Raw genomic sequence first — 19,129 nt, forward strand, 5'->3', positions numbered from 1 at the left:
AATTCACCGAAAATTCTAGTAGGGGGTGCTAAGTTTGGCTGCAAAAGAAATCTGCCCATTCATTTCAGTGCTAAATTTGAAAACTTCTCACTTGATTTATTACCTCAGAATTTTTTTTCAGGGACAACATTATGGTCTCAATCGCTAGTAAAAAATCTTCTTCAAGACAATTTGATGTCAATAGTTCTAATAATGGCCCCATTTAGAAGAAAATAGAAGATAAAGAATCGTATGATTTGGGGCGTTTCTAGCTTTGATTGACAGGTCACTGACAAGGCGAGCCGTCACCAGGAGAGAAGCAGAGCAATGCGTATCCACGGCAACGTGTCAATAAAGTTATATATAACGTTATATAGATAGAAAAGAGGACGTTTACCGATTTGGTCTCATAACTTTGACCCTTTCACACTGTATTTTCACTTAATGACAGTTTATTTGAACGTTTTGTTCAGTAAAAATGTCTTGTTCAGTGTTTGGTTGGACTAACAGACACTCCAAGGAGTCGCTGCTCAGTTTTCTGAGGTAAGAAAGATACATTTTGTTTTTTTGCTAGCCAAAACTAACATCCCAGTTAATGCTCCAATTAATGCTAACATGAATTAGCAGCGGCTTCTCTCAGTCGGGTTGCCGGTGTAGAGAGGCCGTCGTCAGTGTCGTCAGATCCCTCCGCGACAGTCCAATTATGGTCTGCTCCGCGTATCGGAAACGAGATGGCGACGCAAGATGGCGATGAACTCGAGGCTTCCAACGGGCAGTCCACAAACCAATGGGTGACGTCACGGTGACTACGTCCATTATTTATATACAGTCTATGGTCTGCACCAAAGGTTCTTCACAGCTTAGCTTTCAAAGTAGTGACATACATAATCTAACTCGCCCTGTACACGTATACCATGATATGTAGAAAAAAAAAGTGTTGGCACTAGAACAAATGTCAGGATGTCACCAAAGTTGTGAAGATTCCCCCTCTTGGTAACATGAATGTCTGCTGTAAATTTGTGCAAATAAATCAATTACAAGTAAAGATATTACTCTTGATAAATAAAAAACTTTGACCTGCTAGTGACGTAGCAGAAGAACAATAGGATTGGCAAATAATAATTAATAGGATTCATCCTCTGGGGACCACAAATGTCTTCAGCAGATAACATCTTATATATTATATATCCAATGACATGGTTCAGTCTGGGCCAAAGTGATAGACCTTCTCAGTGACAGCTCTGCAAATCTAGACTGTCAGTTGCCAAAAATGCAAGGAAAACTTTATTTCAGACAGGTCAGCACACACTGATACTGTGTATTTATCGTTTACCACAGGATTAATGATAAACCTGTCAGGCTCTCAGATCAGTGCTCCGCAGGTCGATAAGTGTATGTCAAGCTGTGTAAAGTTGCAGTTGTGAAGGAAATCTCAAGAGCTGGAGAGAGACCTGGTGGCAGCGTGCTCTTAGTCATAACTCAAGTTTGACAGAAGTGAAAAACATATGGTGTATCCATTAGGATTAGAGTGAATCATACACTCCTGTTGTCAGATTTATTCTGCTACTAAAACTCATCCTTTGGTGATATTTTACACTTTCATGCATCAAGCTTGCCATCTTTTTCTAATCTGTGGTGATATGTGAACAACTTTTAGAAGACACAACCACAAAAAATTATTGCAATGCCTTGTTTCTATTGGCAGTGGTTGTTTTTCTCGGTTTATTTTTTAAAGAGAAAAAAAAACTCTATTTCAAACCTCTTTGTCACATACATAGGCAGTCCCTCTGCGCTGCTGTCTAAAACTGAATCAGTCAGTCCACAACAGTCCTCAGTGAAATCATTGCAGTGTAATTGCTCTGTTCTGTTGGTTACAATAGCTGGCTCCCATCGGCAAAGTCTTTATCGCCCCCATAGCTGTGCGGCAGAACACTGGGTCCTTGTTTATTATTCAAGCTAGTGGGGCTAGCTCAAACATAAATAGATAAACTGGTGATTTTGCTGTACTCTGGACCCGCTGTGGCAAGTCGACTGCTGACCCTTGTTTCACTCGCTGCCTTGGCTTATTCTTGCAATTTCTCAAATGATTGTGCATCTGCCCAATATTCTGCCTCTACTGCCTGTCCTCCACTCGACAGCTAATTGGCTGTAGGAGCTCATTCTTCACTCTTTTATTCTTCTTGCTCGTCTTTTGTGTACTTTTCCTTTGTACTTTTTTAGCAGGAGTAGCAGCCACTGATGTGTTAAAAATATTGAAGGCTATAAAACATGGAGAAACGACTGATTTTTCAATGTCAGTGTTAGTTTGTGTAGCATGGAAAGGCTAGAATATTATTAGTTTTGAGAGCAGCTTGCTCCAAATTCTCCACTACCCCTGATAAAGTTTGGGTTTGTCTTTGCTTTTCTGAGTAGTGTTTTTCACATCAGATAACCTGAGTGGAATCAATTTTTCACAGCTTTTACAGACCTTGAACTATATAAGGACTAATAATTTAGAAACTCTTCAAAAATATTGGTAGATTCATGAAACTTTTATCATACTCTGTGTAGTATTCCCAAACTTGCTGCTTGCTGTAATCTTTCTCTTTTTCTTTACTTGCCATGAAACAAATTCTTACTAGCAACTACACAGTGAAATGAAAGTAAAAAGAAACCATTCTATAAAGAAATGTATTTCTTAGCTGCATTCACTCTACCAGACAAAGCAAAAGGCCACAAGTCATTTTCAGTTGAAGCTCGTACAAATTCATGCCAGACACAATTTTTTACCATATACGAGGTTTTGACCTCGTCTTTAAATCACATGTGCACACAACAATGTGGCAAAAACATACAATTGAATGTTGTGGTTATGGTTTGTGTGATCAATAGATAAATAAATACACTACACTGAAGACTTTCCATGTAAATTCCTTTACAATAAAAGTGACAACACACAAAACGGTAGATTTAAAAAGCATTTAAACAGGTAACTTTTAAATGACTTTATTAGTAACTTTTAATGAAGAGTAACTCAGTAAAGTAGCTAGTTAGGCTGATAAGTAACTTTCCCCATCACTGCTTATTTAGCCAAGCTGTGCTATGCTAGCTTTCTGCGCACACAGGAATAAACTGGGGTGGTGCAATGTGATGCTTTCTTGACATTTATGCTCGCTGACACACACAAGCTCATGACAACAAAAGTACCTCAAGGAGCGCTTGAGCTACACTTTAACAGTGACTCAGTGAGATTAAGGGTTGCCAACCATCCCTTGAAAAACGGAATTGTCCCGTATTTAGAAACAAAAGCAGCCATCCCGTATTGAGGTGAAAAGGGACGCACTTTGTCTAGTATTATTGTGACAGTCAAAAAATAGTCAGTAAATGCCAATGAAAAATGATAACAGGGGACTTTATATGTAAACTTGCGGTAAACTTGTTCCCAGGCCGTCCTGCTCTGTGACCAATGAGCTGACAGCGTATTCACACACCAGTATGACGATACAGAATACGCTCATCCCATTGGTCGAGGAGAAGATAGCAGAAGACAACAAAGCAGCATGCGTAGGTTACAACTGACACAGACACCTTCAGCAATGCCACTAGTGTTTTTCCGAGAAAAAAACAGAAAAGGATGCAAAAATACTGAGGAATGGGAAAAAGGAAAAACCTGGGTGGGAAAAAGTGCGTGATAACATCTATAAAGTGCCGCGCTCTTTTGCCGTAGACCATGGTGGACTGACTGATCTGAAACAACATGCTTACTGTGGTCACGTCATCTGCACTTTATATTTTAGTGCACAATTACATTGTACTTTACGGTAGCCCGTTGGTCAGCTGCATGACTCCAAAACAGCCATTCAATTGTATTCATGCTGCTCCAATAAAATAAGTACATCAAATTATTATCAGCAAACTCAAGTGCATTCTTGCAGACCAGGTCCCCATTTGTTCATGACATGAATTTCATGCCTTTTTACTGAACCAATTCGTAAATATGGAATGCCATAATCTTTCAAAATGGCTATTCAACTGCATACATGCTGCATTTTAAAAGCCAACAAAAGGAGTAAATCAAATTGTTTTCAGCAAACTCCACTAAATCTTTGAAGAGCAGGGCCTAATTGTTATTTTGTATTAAAGGAACACTCCACTGTTTTTTCATATTAAAACATGTTATTCGGTCAAGTAAGACGAGTTGATACAGACCTCTTGCGTCTCAATGCGTGCACTCAATCGCCCTGGCGCGGTGCCACTTGGCTAGCACTTAGCTTAGCCCAGTTCATTCAGTAGGATCCAAACAGATGGACAGTTAGAAGCGACCAAACTCCTCCACTCGGCGCAGTAATATCATCACTCCTGAAAAATCTTCTCCCCTCAGGAGTGATGATATTACTGCGCCGAGTCGAAGTGCTCCCAAGTGCTATTCCGCCATACATTATAGTTCTCCTTTTTATCCGCTTCGAAAAGCGCCACGTTTTATTTTGTGTCACCATACTTGGTCGTTTAACTACTCGTGTAGCTGTATTTAAATAGGGAAAACGTGGAGGAGTTTGGTCGCTTCTAACTGTCCATCTGTTTGGATCCTAATGAATGAACGGGGCTAAGCTAAGTGCTAGCCAAGTGGCTACGCGCGCCAGGGCGATTGAGTGCGAGCATTGAGACGCAAGAGGTCTGTATCAACTCGTCTTACTTGACCGAATAACATGTTTTAATATGAAAAAACGGTGGAGTGTTCCTTTAAAGTGAATTGCTGGATAATAATTTGTTTTCTATGTATTCATGTCACACAAAAATACGCATCTAAATCAATTCAGGTTCAAGTCAAATCATTAAAAAATCATTTCACTCACAAAAAAGGGGCTAAAAAATGTCACCACACCAGGATGGGTGAAGGTAATCGGGTCGGCCGGCCCTGTCAATGAGGTGTCCCTTATTTATTTTTCAGGGAGTTGGCAACACTAGTGACAATGTAACTGGCCAAACTTTGTCTGTTTTGTAACATTTTCACTGCGTCAACACAGCATTAAATCTCTGTGAGTGCCTACATGTACCAGGATGCATTTGCATGTAAGCCATCACCATGGTTTTCTTCTCTAGCCTAATACTTTGTGTGATCAAAGCATGAAAATACTCACCTCGGCCCATCTGGTCTTGGTTGTCTTGGGATCCTGAAGAAGGTCTCCAGCACACATCTGTCCAAGTGAGGAGTAAAACTTCCATGCATAGTGGGCCCTGGGGTTGGCACACTGGCATTCATTGCAGCAGAATGGTTCCATTTCTGTTGGCATTGGAGGGCTATTTGAGCAAAAGCACCACCAGTTGGTGTTTGCTTTTGGCTGCTCAGGTTTTGGAGCTGTAGCTCGAGCATGACCCCCAGCTGCCCAAGCTGAACTAGCCTGTTTGGTCACTGCCATGTCAGATGACGGAGCTAGATGCAGGGAGAACAGCAGATCTCGCAGCTGCAAACAGCTATCTCAGTTAATATTTCATGCACTGATGAGCATTGCCTAATCGACCACAAATACCATCAACACTGATTGAACGTCCACATAAAAAGTGACAAATTTTCCCTTTAACTATTCTGTATTCTCGAAAGCAAAGCAAAAAAAAATAAAGTGTGAAGAGAAATAAATGACTCATTATTATATCAAACACATTGCCCCGAACCACATCTTCAGTAGAGCTTAACTATATTGAGAAATGTCAGAAAAGCCTTCTAGTATATTCATAAAAGTCAATAGCTATTTTGTTAGAATCACTCCCAACACACATTCCTAATAGCAAATCTTTCAAAAACCCACAGCAGAGCATAACTAACAAAAGACGAATGCCTGTGAACAAAAAGAATTGATCGCCAAAGTCCTTCCATAAGCATTCGAACGCAAAATAAACCTCTTGCTCATTCGCCTCTCTTCCCTCATTCTCACATACACACACGCATGCACGCTGAAAGCACACACACTTCCCATACCATCACAGTCGAGTGGTTTGGCAGAGCGACAGCAGCGGCAGTGGTGTGGAGCTGTCTGCTGTTCTCTGTGCACTCACCTTTCACCTCCTGCCATTTTAGCCTCAGTGATTCCATTAGTGCACCTGAATACAGATGCAGAGAGCTCAGGCCTCTGCTTTGTTCTCACCTGGCACATGAGGACACCAGTGCAACTAACGTAACAGACGAGGTATAACGGGTAGGAAAGGGGAAACACAACAACAATAAAAATCAGATGCGAGGCCATATGACAGCCAGAGAGACAGCGCGCTGGTGTTGTTTGCGGCGTCTTGACATAATTTCGTTTTCCACCCGTTTCACCTCGTCACTAAGCCGTTTCTTTCCTCACTTCACCTCTCAGTCCTATTTCCTGTCTGTGTCCATTTTCATTTTCTTGTCCTTTTAGAGGCACTACAACTAGATTTACACTTGTGGATGTGAACCAAACATGGACCCCTGTGGATGTTTATACTGCCAGTGTATCACATTATTGCCTACACTGCACATGTGACAGATTAGGGATGTTAACAATTATGAATACATGAATAATATATGAACAAATGACACCCTCATTTGATACAAACAGCATCTGAATTATTACAGGAATATTTGCCCCCCCTTTGCACCTGATTGGCCCAATCACCTAATTTACGACCAGTATTCTTCTCAGAGGTATAACACATTCAAATGGAAACATACACACATTACACACACTCAGCTTACTCTTTACAGTGGTGGAAGGATCTCTGATGCCGACATCCAAAAATAAACCCACTCCTTATTATTTTGCTAGTATTAAAAGAAATCAAGGAGGTTGCTGTTTGTACAATGTGAACACAAGCTGCAAGTAGCCAAAGCCACATTACTTTCCATGGTTTGACTTATGTTGCACATGTATTATTTTGACCATGGTCAGTCTGTTGGTTGGTCTACTTTTATTCAGACTGAAATATCACTAATAGATATATTTCCCTGAAATTTCGTCCAGACATTCATGGTTCCCAGAGGATGAATCACAATGACTTTGATGATCCCAAGACTTTTTCTAGTGCCATTCGCAGTTCAAAGTTTTCACTCATCCTGCAAAATATCTGTATGTCTACAAGATGGATTGGCACAGAACTTGGTGCAGACATGCATTGTTCCTAGACAATGAAACCTAGGTGAACTTTTCTCAAGGTTTTTAGTCAAATGTCTCAACAAACATTGGATGGATTGGAACCCATGTTCATGTCCATGTCAACATTAATTGTGATCACTTGGTGATCCCTTCATTTTTCATCTAGCGCCATCATCCAACCTGATCTCATTCCAAATTTGGATGCTTGGTCAGGACCCCTTGGTGTCTCTTTTTAATGTACTAGGTTGCCTTACACGTCAAACTATGATGCTCCACTAAAGCCTCAGTTTAAACACTTGTGAATTCAGACAAAACAAGAAGTATTCAGATCCCTTACTTAAGTAAAAGTGCTAATAACACACTGTGAAATTGCTCCACTACAAGTAAAACTTACTGAAGTAAAAGTACAAAAGTATCAGCATAAAAATGTACTTAAAGTATCAAAAGTAAAAGTAGAATGGACCAGCTCAGATTGTTTTATGTATTACAAATATACCATTGTATTTTTTATTATTGATGCTTTTATCTAAGCTGCGTTTTCTCAAGGTAGGGATCATTTTAACTAATATACTGTTATGGGGTGTAATTTAAAAACAAAAACAAAAACTCTAATCACTTTAAATTGATCATGTTTTTTATGTTAAATTTTGACCTGAAAAGTAACTACAGCCGTCAGCTAAATGTAGTAGAATGGAGTAAGAAGTACAATGCATGCATTAAAATTTAGTGGAGTAGAAGTATAAAGTTACGTAAAATGGAAATACTCAAGTGAAGTACAAGTACCTCAAAATTGTACTTAAGTACAGTACTTGAGTAAATGTACTTAGTTACATTCCACCACATCATGTGTTAGATGTATGTTAAGTAGTCAATGTAAACAAGTAAGTGTTCACTTTTTGTTACACATGGAACACAAACAGCAGTCTTTACATTAAAAGCTGTGTTTGTTTCACTGTGTCCTCCTCCTATCACAGACTTCACCTGACTTACTGAGCACCAGCTCTGAGCGTCATATACTGTCGTGGATGAGTTATTCTTACAAACTTGAAACAGAAAATGAAGAGTTCTAGATGATTTCTAACAAGTTCAATGCAAGGCCGTTTCCACTTCTAAATCCATACAGAGACTAAAACATGTTTCTTGGGGGAAAATAAACAGAAACAGTTTGTAACTTTGCATTTCACCCCTTCTACAGATATCCCCAAAGCACTACTCATTATCATATTTTAAGTTCAAACCTATAACATTCATAATAAAGTAAACATTTTGAAATATATTAACTAGATATTTTGATATTTAAAGAGTGACACTTGTATTTTGAACGTAGGGTATATGCTCTCTTCCTCTCACTCCGTCCGTATCTGTCTCTCTTTCTGTCTGTCTCTCCTTGAAATAGACGATTGGTATTCCTCCTTACCTCCTCACCAACAGCAAACATCACTCTCATCAAAGGCTCTCGTCTTTGATCAGGTCTTCAAAGAAGCGTGTCATCAAAGTCTATCAGGTTAGATATGAACTGGGGAAGGAAAGAGAGAGAGAGGGTGGAGGGGGTGAGGAGAGCAGCTAACGCCTCTGGGTTAAGGCACAAATGCATGCAGTAACGGGTCACTAATTAGTAATTACTACCGTGGCACACACCAACGCAGGAGCTGCTGTAAGACGGTGAGAAGACGCAAATGAGCCTTTAACTCCATCAACATTATGATACAGCAGGAGAACGACAGTGAAACGGAGTTGAGAGCAGCAAAGGGCAGAGATCTGTCCTCTCCGTTGTGCAACATCTACTCTTTAATCCAACATAAACGGCTCCGCTGTAATGACATCTGCAACACCCACATTACATATCACAACATTGTCGTATGTCATGCACAAGGAAGAAAACGGGGAGGTTTTGGTTCGAGAATAAGAGGGCAGAAAAGAGAAATTATCTCCATAGATAAATGCCCGTATCACTAAGTGACGCCCTCCCCGACTTGCTCGCTTTAAAAGAGACAAATCCTCATGTAATGTATCCATAGCAGCACATTGCATTACTCCTGTTCCCCAGTGCTGAAATATGAGTGCTATGTCACCTAAGGCTGCCAAGCTAACCGTTTGCTTAATATAGGAGGGAGCGACACAGCAAAAGAGAGAGAAAGGGAGCACTAAATGGCCTGATGGAAAGAGAGAGAAAGAGCGATAGAGGCTCCAGAGGAATAGTGCCATCTGCATGTGAATGAGTCTCACCCGGGGAGATCTCTTTTGGAGAAATTAATGATCTCAGGAAAGCAGAACAGAGACTGTGTGCTCCGTGGAAAAAGGAACGAGTCTCCCATCAACCTTTCTCCTTCGCTCTTTGTACTCAGCCAGATATTAAACGTCCCTGGGCCTCCTCTGGCAATCCTATGCATATCCGCCTGTTTAAATATCATTATTTCAGGGGGACCGGGAGGCATTTGGTGAAAGGGCCATAATCAGAGAACAAGAAAGAGGGATTATATTAGAAATGGGGGAGTGGGTTTTAGACAGGGAACAAATAAAGAAATAAATAAATAAAAAGAAAGAGCGAGGCCGGATTCAATAGCACTGACATCCAGCTGAGGGCTCTGTACCTGGGTGGCTGGTTGTGAGAGGAAAAAGAGCAGGAACCGTCTAATAAAGGATAATCAGCCCTGCTTTGTGGAGACCTCTATTTCTTACTCCGTCCCTCATTACTTCCTTTGTAGACGTGTCGATGTAGTGCATAGCAGGGCTATGTCAGAACAACGTCTCCCCGGTAAGCACTTTTCACAAATGAGAGCTCTGTTCTTTACTCACTTAGAAGTTCAAGAAACTTTACTTTGGAAAATGCAATCCTCTAATGGACATCTAATGAAAATGCATAACACATTGTAATGTAAGCAGATAGGACGGAGCACTTCTATGTGTTAATGAATGCATCCATCAGTGATTATAAGGAATATGAAGCAGGTTCAGGGGAGGCAGGGTATGGCTGGAACACTTCTTGTCTTCCTGAATTTCTGAATAAGTGTTCTTATATTTTCAAGTTCGTTGTAACATTAAGAATGACTCTTAAAGTCCATGCTGAAACTTTGCCAAGTGGTTTGCAAAGAACAAAAATAATTCAACACATTCAACATTTAAAGAGACAGTTCCAACCACCTCAAAATAAAACAAATACATATTTTTCCCTAGTTTGTTGTGGAGTTATTTGCCGGTTACTGCAGATACCAGCCGTAGAGATGTCAAATATAATGGAACTGTGTGGCACTTATTATAGCTCTACAGGTAAGAGAAATTACTTATTATCTTTTATTTAGGGGTAACTGCCCCTTTAAAAATGACTGCAATTTATAATAATGAGCTGATACTTTTAAAACATTTCCCTGTTAAGTTATTTAAAAAAATTGTACTGTATTGTTTTACTGTTTTTACTTGTTTTTTCTACATAAAGTGCAAATGCCATGGAAAAAGTAAATTACTTTCATTACAAATATTAAGTTGATATCTGTAAATAACTATAATGGGAAATTCTAGATTTTTTTTTTTACATTATTATTCAATTGCTTAATGGTCTTGAATGTTAAATATAAGTGAATTATATGGGAAAAAAACAACAAAAAAGTAAAAATATTGCTGAATGAATAAATGAACAAAATTAAGGCAAATTTCTGTTTTCCTACAGTAAAGTCCTAATTGAATGTAATATATATAATTATATTTAAAGATATTTATTATCTAAAAGATAAGTTACGGTTGTTATTTGAAACCATTTTTAATGATTTTTTTACAGTGTACTTTCAAACTTTCTTTAAGAACAAATTCACTATGTGTGTATCTCTCTCTCTCTCTCTCTCTCTCTCTCTCTCTCTCTATATATATATATATATATGTGTGTGTGTGTGTGTGTGTATAACACTGTATATATATTAGCCATTGTTTAACTAGCCAGATATATCTAGTGATAATTACATAAATAAATAAATCAATTATTTTCCCTTTTGCTTACAGCACATTGTAACTGCTTAGAAATGCAAAATAGTTGTGATTAAACTAAAGCAATGCCAACTTAAGAAATATGCAGTAAAAATAGAGTAGTAGCCTGTACAGTAGGGAGCTTCTTGAAGACTTCCCTTGACCACGTAGCCCTACCATTCACTTCAGTCTTTGATTTGTTGTAAGTCCGTTTATTACAACAGTAGTTTTGTATAGAATTGCTCCCAGCCTTGGCTAACAGGCTGAGGCGGTCTGCCTGACAGTAGCTCTTACAGTTTAGCGCTCACATTTGGCTGTTTACAAAGTCTAATAAGCGTGTCCCTGAGGCAGGCGATGCAGCTGCAGAGGAGGAGATTGCATTTTAGCTCCATTGTGAAGCTTGTGGTCCCCTCATCAGATCTGACAGGCAGTATGACAAGTCCTATCTGCCAGCTAGCTGATAAGTGCAGCTCGAGCTGCGCTTAGGTCTGCCTCAATCCAATCATCCCAGTGAATGGCGTTCACTCGCTGCAGCCGGGCAGGACTATCCTGGCTCAGTCGCTAATACTGTAACACGCTAAGCCACGGGTGGAAAGCTAGCCATGCAGAATTGTAGTGAATTGCGTTAGATATGCTGCATCGGCTTGAGTTGTGCTCAAGTTGATTTGTGTTGGTATTTGGTTTATCTAATAGGGTCTGCAACACTGTACACGGAGCCCAGGAGGAGGGCTTTATCTCGAATATCTTCTGTGACAAAGAAAAAAGTGAAAACGAGAGATAAGCCAGCCGACAACGTATTCCACTGTTTTATTTTTACTTCTTAAATGGACTTTATCAGCAATTCTATCATAATAAAATTAATTTAGCATCAAAGACAATGCTGCAGAGAACAGACTGAAGCTTCATTAGAGATGTTCTTACCATCATCCTCTCTTTGGGAGACAAAAGAACACTACTTCTGATGTCCTTGACTGAACTGCGTGCAACTGAATCCAATAGAAACTTCAAAGTGACTGCAGTTTTCCTCCACTTCTAGATCATTCTGACTCTTTCATGCTAGACAGTAAGCCAGTTGTAGCCTGCATACAAATATTTTCGCTTTTAAGTTCTGTGCATTGAGCTGAAGCAGGGCTGTGGAACAAAACGATGCTTGGATGACATTATAGCCATTTCTAATTGATGTAGTCTTTCATAGCAGTTATTGTATGTGTCTCCATGTATGTAAATATGGTGCAATCCTGGCTCAGTAATCCTCAGTCAGTCATGGTGACAATAAGGCTTCACGGAGAACCAAGCCAAGTCCAATTAACAAGGCCTGTTACCATCTTCTGTTGAAAGGAGCCACATACTGGGCTTTCATTCTGGACTATAACAGCAGAGATGTAATGTGCACTGACAAATGGTGTTTTCGACTTCCCCTCTGTTTTGGAATGACAGCGAGGTGACAGAAAAAAGAACTGGCAAATTCTACTGTAGCACTCGTGTCCAATTTCTCTCTGAATTTACTTGCCACACGTTGACCAAATTGCCAATCCAATTTAAGGTAAAAAGCAGCCATTGTTGATACATCAACAGTTTATAATTGAGGCAGTCAACGGTCATTCTTAGTTCTACAAAACAGCCCAATTTAAGGTCCACTTACCAACTCTTTCTGTTCTTTGTTCAGTTTTAATGGAGATGGCAGTGGATGCAAGACAAGTAGGTGTTATGATTTCCTCTGTAGCACTTCTTGTTGGTGTTCGCTAATAAATCATCATTCATCATTGGTTACAAAAGTGCTGAAAGGCTTTTACTCTAGATGTGTTGTCAAACTACTACCTATTTACAAGGTCGGGAATGAACTGATGTCCAATCAGTGTTGATGGTGAATGTAGTCAAGTAAAGTAATACATTCCTCAGTGTGTGCTGTATTAATTGAGAAAGCTGAGTTTGCATCTGAAAAATCTGTTCCTCCTGCAACTAGCACCATCATTTCACATGACAGTGGCATAGTTGGAGGCAAGGAAAAACTCCAGGCTACTTCAGTTTGGATTTCTCTGAGTAGCTATAGATTCTGCTAAAAAACACTTGAGTTTTCTCTTCATTTGTATTGCAAACTAGCTTTGCAACAGCAGAAATGACATCTCGAAATATGAGCGAAGACAATGTTATGATGAGGAGACACTGTACAGTGTTTTGGCTAAGATAGAAATGTAGGGAGAGGCTGGGGTTGAGGCTGCAGTAGGGAGGATATGGTCACTGAGACCCTCCAGCTGGACTTTTATTGTGAAAGGTAAAAAGGGAAGGATTGAAGCAGCTTGGACTATGGTGCTTCTGAAACCAGCATAGTATAAATCATAGCCCTCAGCTACACTGTGCCCATATTTTGGATGGGCATCAGTAACTGTAATGCAATGCATGCTGGTACATGGAGGCACTGCCGGCACGCCTCTGTGAGCAGGAGATGTGACTGTTATCCGTCAGTGTACAGCAGCATGCAAAGAGGAATTTATTGCTGCAGTTGATTGCATTTAACACAAACACAAACACACTTTAAGTATTTAGTTTAACAAAAGTGTCCTGGTCCATATCTCTGGTTCTTTCAAGCACATTTTACAGCCCACAGGGTTTGCTTCGAATTTTAATTTCTTTACTTACCTTAATGTCGTCTCTTTGTAGATCAAGTTCCCAAATGGCACCCAACATTAAAAAAACATCTTAGTGTTTATTAATAATGTATACATAGTTTATTCATACTTACTTTTAATGGCTTTTGATTAACAAGGCATTTGTACGAACAAATATTCTCAATATGAATATATGATCATTGTATGTTGCTCACAGTTGCTTCTGATTCTGATAATAATTTGTTAAGGATCATTCATAATATATGGTTTGTTGATGACAGGATTTGTGATATCAACAAATAATTTATCAGTTATTTATATAAATCATTTATTAATTACTAGCCCATCATAGACTAACAGCTTATGGATGACTGAGCGGTATCATGAAATCTAAATGTCACCTAAACATCTGTTAAGACGACCGTGTTAGACAAGAATGTTACACGTTGTTTAAGTAGCACTCTTTAATGAGATCAGTGTGAAATAGAAAAATCTGTATGTATAGAAATAGATGAATATGTTTGTTTTTTTTCTTTCTTTGTGAAAGCTTATGGTCAGTTTGAGAATTGTAACAGTGAAGGCAGTGGGCTTGTGTTCTGTGTGGTTTGGCAGCCAATCATTCATATGCCTCCTCAGAGTTTAGCAGTTTAACACCAAGCCTGTTAAAATGCCCCAGCAGCTGTCAATCTGGCTGCTGTCCTGGCCTTGTTAGAACCCAGATAGTGAGAAGGGAGGATTGCAGCCTCTGATACATAACATACCCCCCTGTAGACAGTGTGCCATGCATTGCAGTTAAAATAACAAAGCTCTAATGAGGAGCATGCTGCATAGCACGTGCGTGGCTGTGAAGGCAGATTGACAAACAAGCGAAGCAGTCAATTGGTCAAAGGGTTAAGTGTGGATAAATGAAGAAGGCTGGAGAGAGATTACTTAGTATTCATGTCAGGGAGGCTGAAACACAGGAGACTTGGAGGGAAGCACTCTGGGCTTTTGGTGGGAGCTAACTGCAGGCTTTCTAATAAAGATAGGAGCCTATGGAACCCTTCTAGGTCAAAATGCCATGTGGATCAATCAAAGGCACACAGACCATGCTGCCCCTGGCAAGTCCACAGGTGGTACAAACTAGGAAACACGGTGCAGAAGTCAGAATTGCAGAGCTGAAGACTCCCTACAAATTCCCTTTAATCCTTGCCCTGGCCGGGCTAACAGCAGAGTCTATGCTTGAAGGGCAGGGTGGACACTCTTCTTGCAGGGGTCAAGCTTCCTGCCGCCTGCCCTCAGAGCGTGCACATGAAAAGGGCCCTTTGGCAGAGACAGGGAGGGGTTCCCACCTTCATATCCTCTTCACAGCTGGGTCGCAGAAACCGTACTGCTGTTGTCTCCACGGAACTCAACTTCTAAGTGGAGTTAAAGTATGTTTGTGAGTTTGAGCTCCTTGCAAAAGGTCATCTTCTTCAAAAGATAACCCCCTGTATATGTATAATAACACATCTGTAAAGACTTGGAAAGTATCTTGCAGGGTTGAGTGACCTTAACTTTGTAACATCCAGAGGATATTTAAAATTATTTCTACATTACAATATATCACTGCTACTCAACACTGTGCCTGTGGTGTTTTCTCATATAATATTAAACGGATGGTTTGAATTGTAAATCAGAATTTCCTTTTGGATTTTACTACACTTTGTTTTGCCAACTCAATCTGTGTGTCCCATATAGAGGTTGTCCAAATAAATACAAGGGAAGAGATTTTCACTTGGCAGTTATGTGGAAATACAAAAATGATCATCGGAATATTAATAAAACATTGGAACCAATGCAGCAACGTCATCCTGTGTAAACTTAAAATATGTCTGCGCTGTCAGACAAGTGCATTTGTAATCCTGTATTTAACAGCTTTGCTTTAGGGGGCACATATTTCTCTCAGTCCTGACAAGAAGTCCCCACAGCAGCAGCAGCAGCCAGCAGCATCCTCAGCACTTGTAACTCAGGATATAGAAATAAGGACCACTTCAGGCAAACTTAGCAAAAAATTACAACACTTAAAGGTTTAGTACACATAACATTCAGAACATTAATATCACTTTTTCTAAGTTATATCTTTTCTTTGTTGTTAGCCGGTCAGGCTGCAAATGCATCTGCATGCATCTACAGTCATGGAAAAAATATTAGACCATTGTTTTCTTCATTGTGTTGTTCATTTTAATGCCTGGTATAACTAAATGTTCATTTGTGTGGACAATGTAATGATAACAGCAAAAATAGCTCAAAGGAGTTTAATTTAAGAGCTTATATCTATCCATTTCCCATATATGTGTCCAAACAAATGTACCTTTAGTTATACCAGGCATTAAATGAACAAGAAATTAGAGAAAACAAGGGTGGTCTAATAATTTTTCCATGACTGTAAGTGCCTCCCTTTGAGACTGCTGGACCTTGCCAGCTGCCTCCCTTAGTGTTCATGTGTTACTGGTTACCTATTTGCTTACCTGGGCCAGGCATGCATGGCAAAACAGTGCTCACAAAGCAGTTGACGCTGAAACGGCCTGGCTTCTAGCAATTGTTTGAAAGCCTGGTTGCCCAGTGACTGTGAGCTAGCCCCATTAACACTGTTAGCTCTGTAAGAACTATTGTCCACTGTTAGCACTGTTAGCCTTGTAAGCACTGTCCTGACCCATGGTGGTGGTAGGGTGTTATCAGTGTGTTGTCAGAGTGTAAAAAAAGCAGAGAAGTGGCGTTCAACGTTTAATGCACATGTTGGGTTCAATTCTCTCATGCTGCAGAATGGATGAAGCATACAGGGCAGAAGGATTTTATATTGTGTATAAGCTATTCTTGTACATTGAAGATTCCAGTGGTGGAAAAAAGTATTCAGATTCTTTACGTAAGTACAAGTACTAATACCACACTGAAATTACTTCACTAAGAGTAAAAGTATCAAAAGTAATTATGCAGAATGACCTCACTCACTGTTTTAAATATATTATTGGATTATTGTTATTGATGCATTTACCGGTATGTGAACAACATTTCATTTTGTCAAGATAGGACCCAGTTTAAGTAGTTAATACATTTTTTTGCGGTTTAATTTTAAAGAAAAAAAATCAAATCACTTCAGATTTAACTTATTTTTAATGTTAAATTTCGACCTGAAAAGTAACTAAAGCTGTCAGCTAAATGTAGAGAGGTAAAAAGTACAGTATTTGCCTCTAAAATGTAGTGAAGAAGAAGTAAAAAAGTTACATAAAATGGAAATACTCAAGTAAAGTACAATTACCTCAAAATTGTACTCAGGAACAGTACTTGAGTAAATAAGTTAGTTACATTCCACCACCTAAAGTATAACAAGTCCTTTCATGGTCAGTCTGTCAACACAGAAGCAACATCTTACACAAGTTCTGATGTGTGCAGACGTTGAGTACATATGTACCTAATTATAACATTTATGCTCAGTCCAACAATTGCATGCTGTGCAAGATCATTAATAAAAAGCATTCTAGCACTGGCTACCACTAACCTGTGGCTCGGCCACCTTCATCTTTTCTTGTGACACCAAGTGAGAACTGTGTGCAGCCAATCTTGGACCAGTTTCTGAATGTCAATCAAACTCTAATGAGAGACATGTGGAGGTAAGACTGAATGCCCCGCTGAATTTCATGGACAGGAACTTCAATGTGTGTGCAACTAATAAACACCAATATACTATACTACGCATGAAAAGCAGTGTGCCATAAATTATGTGGTTGCTGATTTATGTGAATGTAATGAGCATAAGGTTCATTCAGCGGCCATGTGGATGAGGTGCAATCACACTATTCAGTCCACGATTGTTAGGAATGACCTTTCCCTACTGTTACCTGAGCTTCTACTCATGTAAGCCTCATGCTCTGAAGTCCCTGTGGTTTCACACTGGCAAAGCATTACAGGAATAATAAGGAATACTTCTAGATGTCAATTTTCAATGTATGCAGCTGTATATTATGTACATCAGCACAGGGGTGATGGAGGATTTTTCTAAATTAGATGGCATGGGGACTTTATTAGCAATGTGAATCTACTTTTTTAGTGTTATGAACTTAAGGAATTTTTCACAAAAGACATGACACATATTCAGTCCAAAAATATTGAAAACTGAGGCTAAATTAAGATTTTGTGCTGAAAGGAAACAAATGCAAAGACAAAAATGGTTCAGGGTGTAACCACACAACCAGTTCACAACATACATAGGATAATCAAAGCTGTAGTTATACAAATACAGACAGACATAGCCCATTTTTAGGCGTAACTTAACTTGTCTCACTAATAGAACAACTAGTAGTAGTCGTTTGTTTGGCAGAGCTATTCTCTGCTTTTTTACTACTTCACAATTACTATATCAGTCTGAAATGTCCAGTTGTGGAATGTAACTAAGTACATTTACTCAAGTACTGTAAAGTACAAGTAACTTCTACTCCACTACATTTTGAGGCAAATATTGTACTTTTTACTCCACTACATTTAGCTGACAGCTTTAGTTACTTTTCAGGTCGAGATTTAACATGAAAAACATTATAAATGTAAAATGATTAGACATATTTTGAATTAAACCACATAACAGCATATTGAGAAGTTAAAATGAACCCTACCATCACACAATTAAAATGCTGTTTGCAAAAATGCATAAATACAAATAAATATTTAATATATTTAGAATATATAAAACAATCTGAGTGGGTCCATTCTGCATAACAAGTACTTTTACTTTTGATACTTTAAGTAAATTCTGATGCTGATACTTTTGTACTTTTACTTGAGTAAGTTTTGAATGCAGGACTTTTACTTGTAGTGGAGTATTTCACAGTGTAGTATTAGTACTTTTACTTCAGTAAGGGATCTGAATACTTTTTCCATCACTGGAAATGTCCATTCGATCTCTAAAAAATATCTGATATAGAGTTTAGAAGATTTGAATGATGATGTGCTATGATGGCACATCATTCTGTAATTGATGCACTGACTTAACAATAAACTAACCTCCTCTTTATTATGATGAGCAAATCTTATGTAAGAATCATGTGCATGTCCATCTGTGTTGCCATCACAGAGACACACTAGCTTTTGTTTTTCATCTGTATCTATATTTAAATATACACATTTGCATAAGCTTTCAGTTCTTTTTAATTTTATTCCTATTAACTGTTTTCTTCCCTGTTATATAGGGCATTTTCTCTGCGCTGTTCGGCTACAAAGTGCTGCTGATTGCCTTTCTTTCAAGCACAAACAGAATGAGTATATCTTAGATCTAGAGTACAGATGGACATTTTTTCCCTGTACATGGTAATCTGTTTGTATAGCTTTGTTTTATTAGAACCCTTTCTAATGTGCTATTTTGACACAGGGCTTATTGGACACTTATCAAGACTGCACACTTAATTTGCATTTAATCACCATGGAGTTGTGCGTTCAAGCTCTTCGAGGTTTATGCATGCAAGCCTGAAAAACAAAATGGTCATTCATTAA

Source organism: Centropristis striata, chromosome 12 (genome assembly GCF_030273125.1).
Source record: "Centropristis striata isolate RG_2023a ecotype Rhode Island chromosome 12, C.striata_1.0, whole genome shotgun sequence".
NCBI lineage: Eukaryota > Metazoa > Chordata > Actinopteri > Perciformes > Serranidae > Centropristis > Centropristis striata.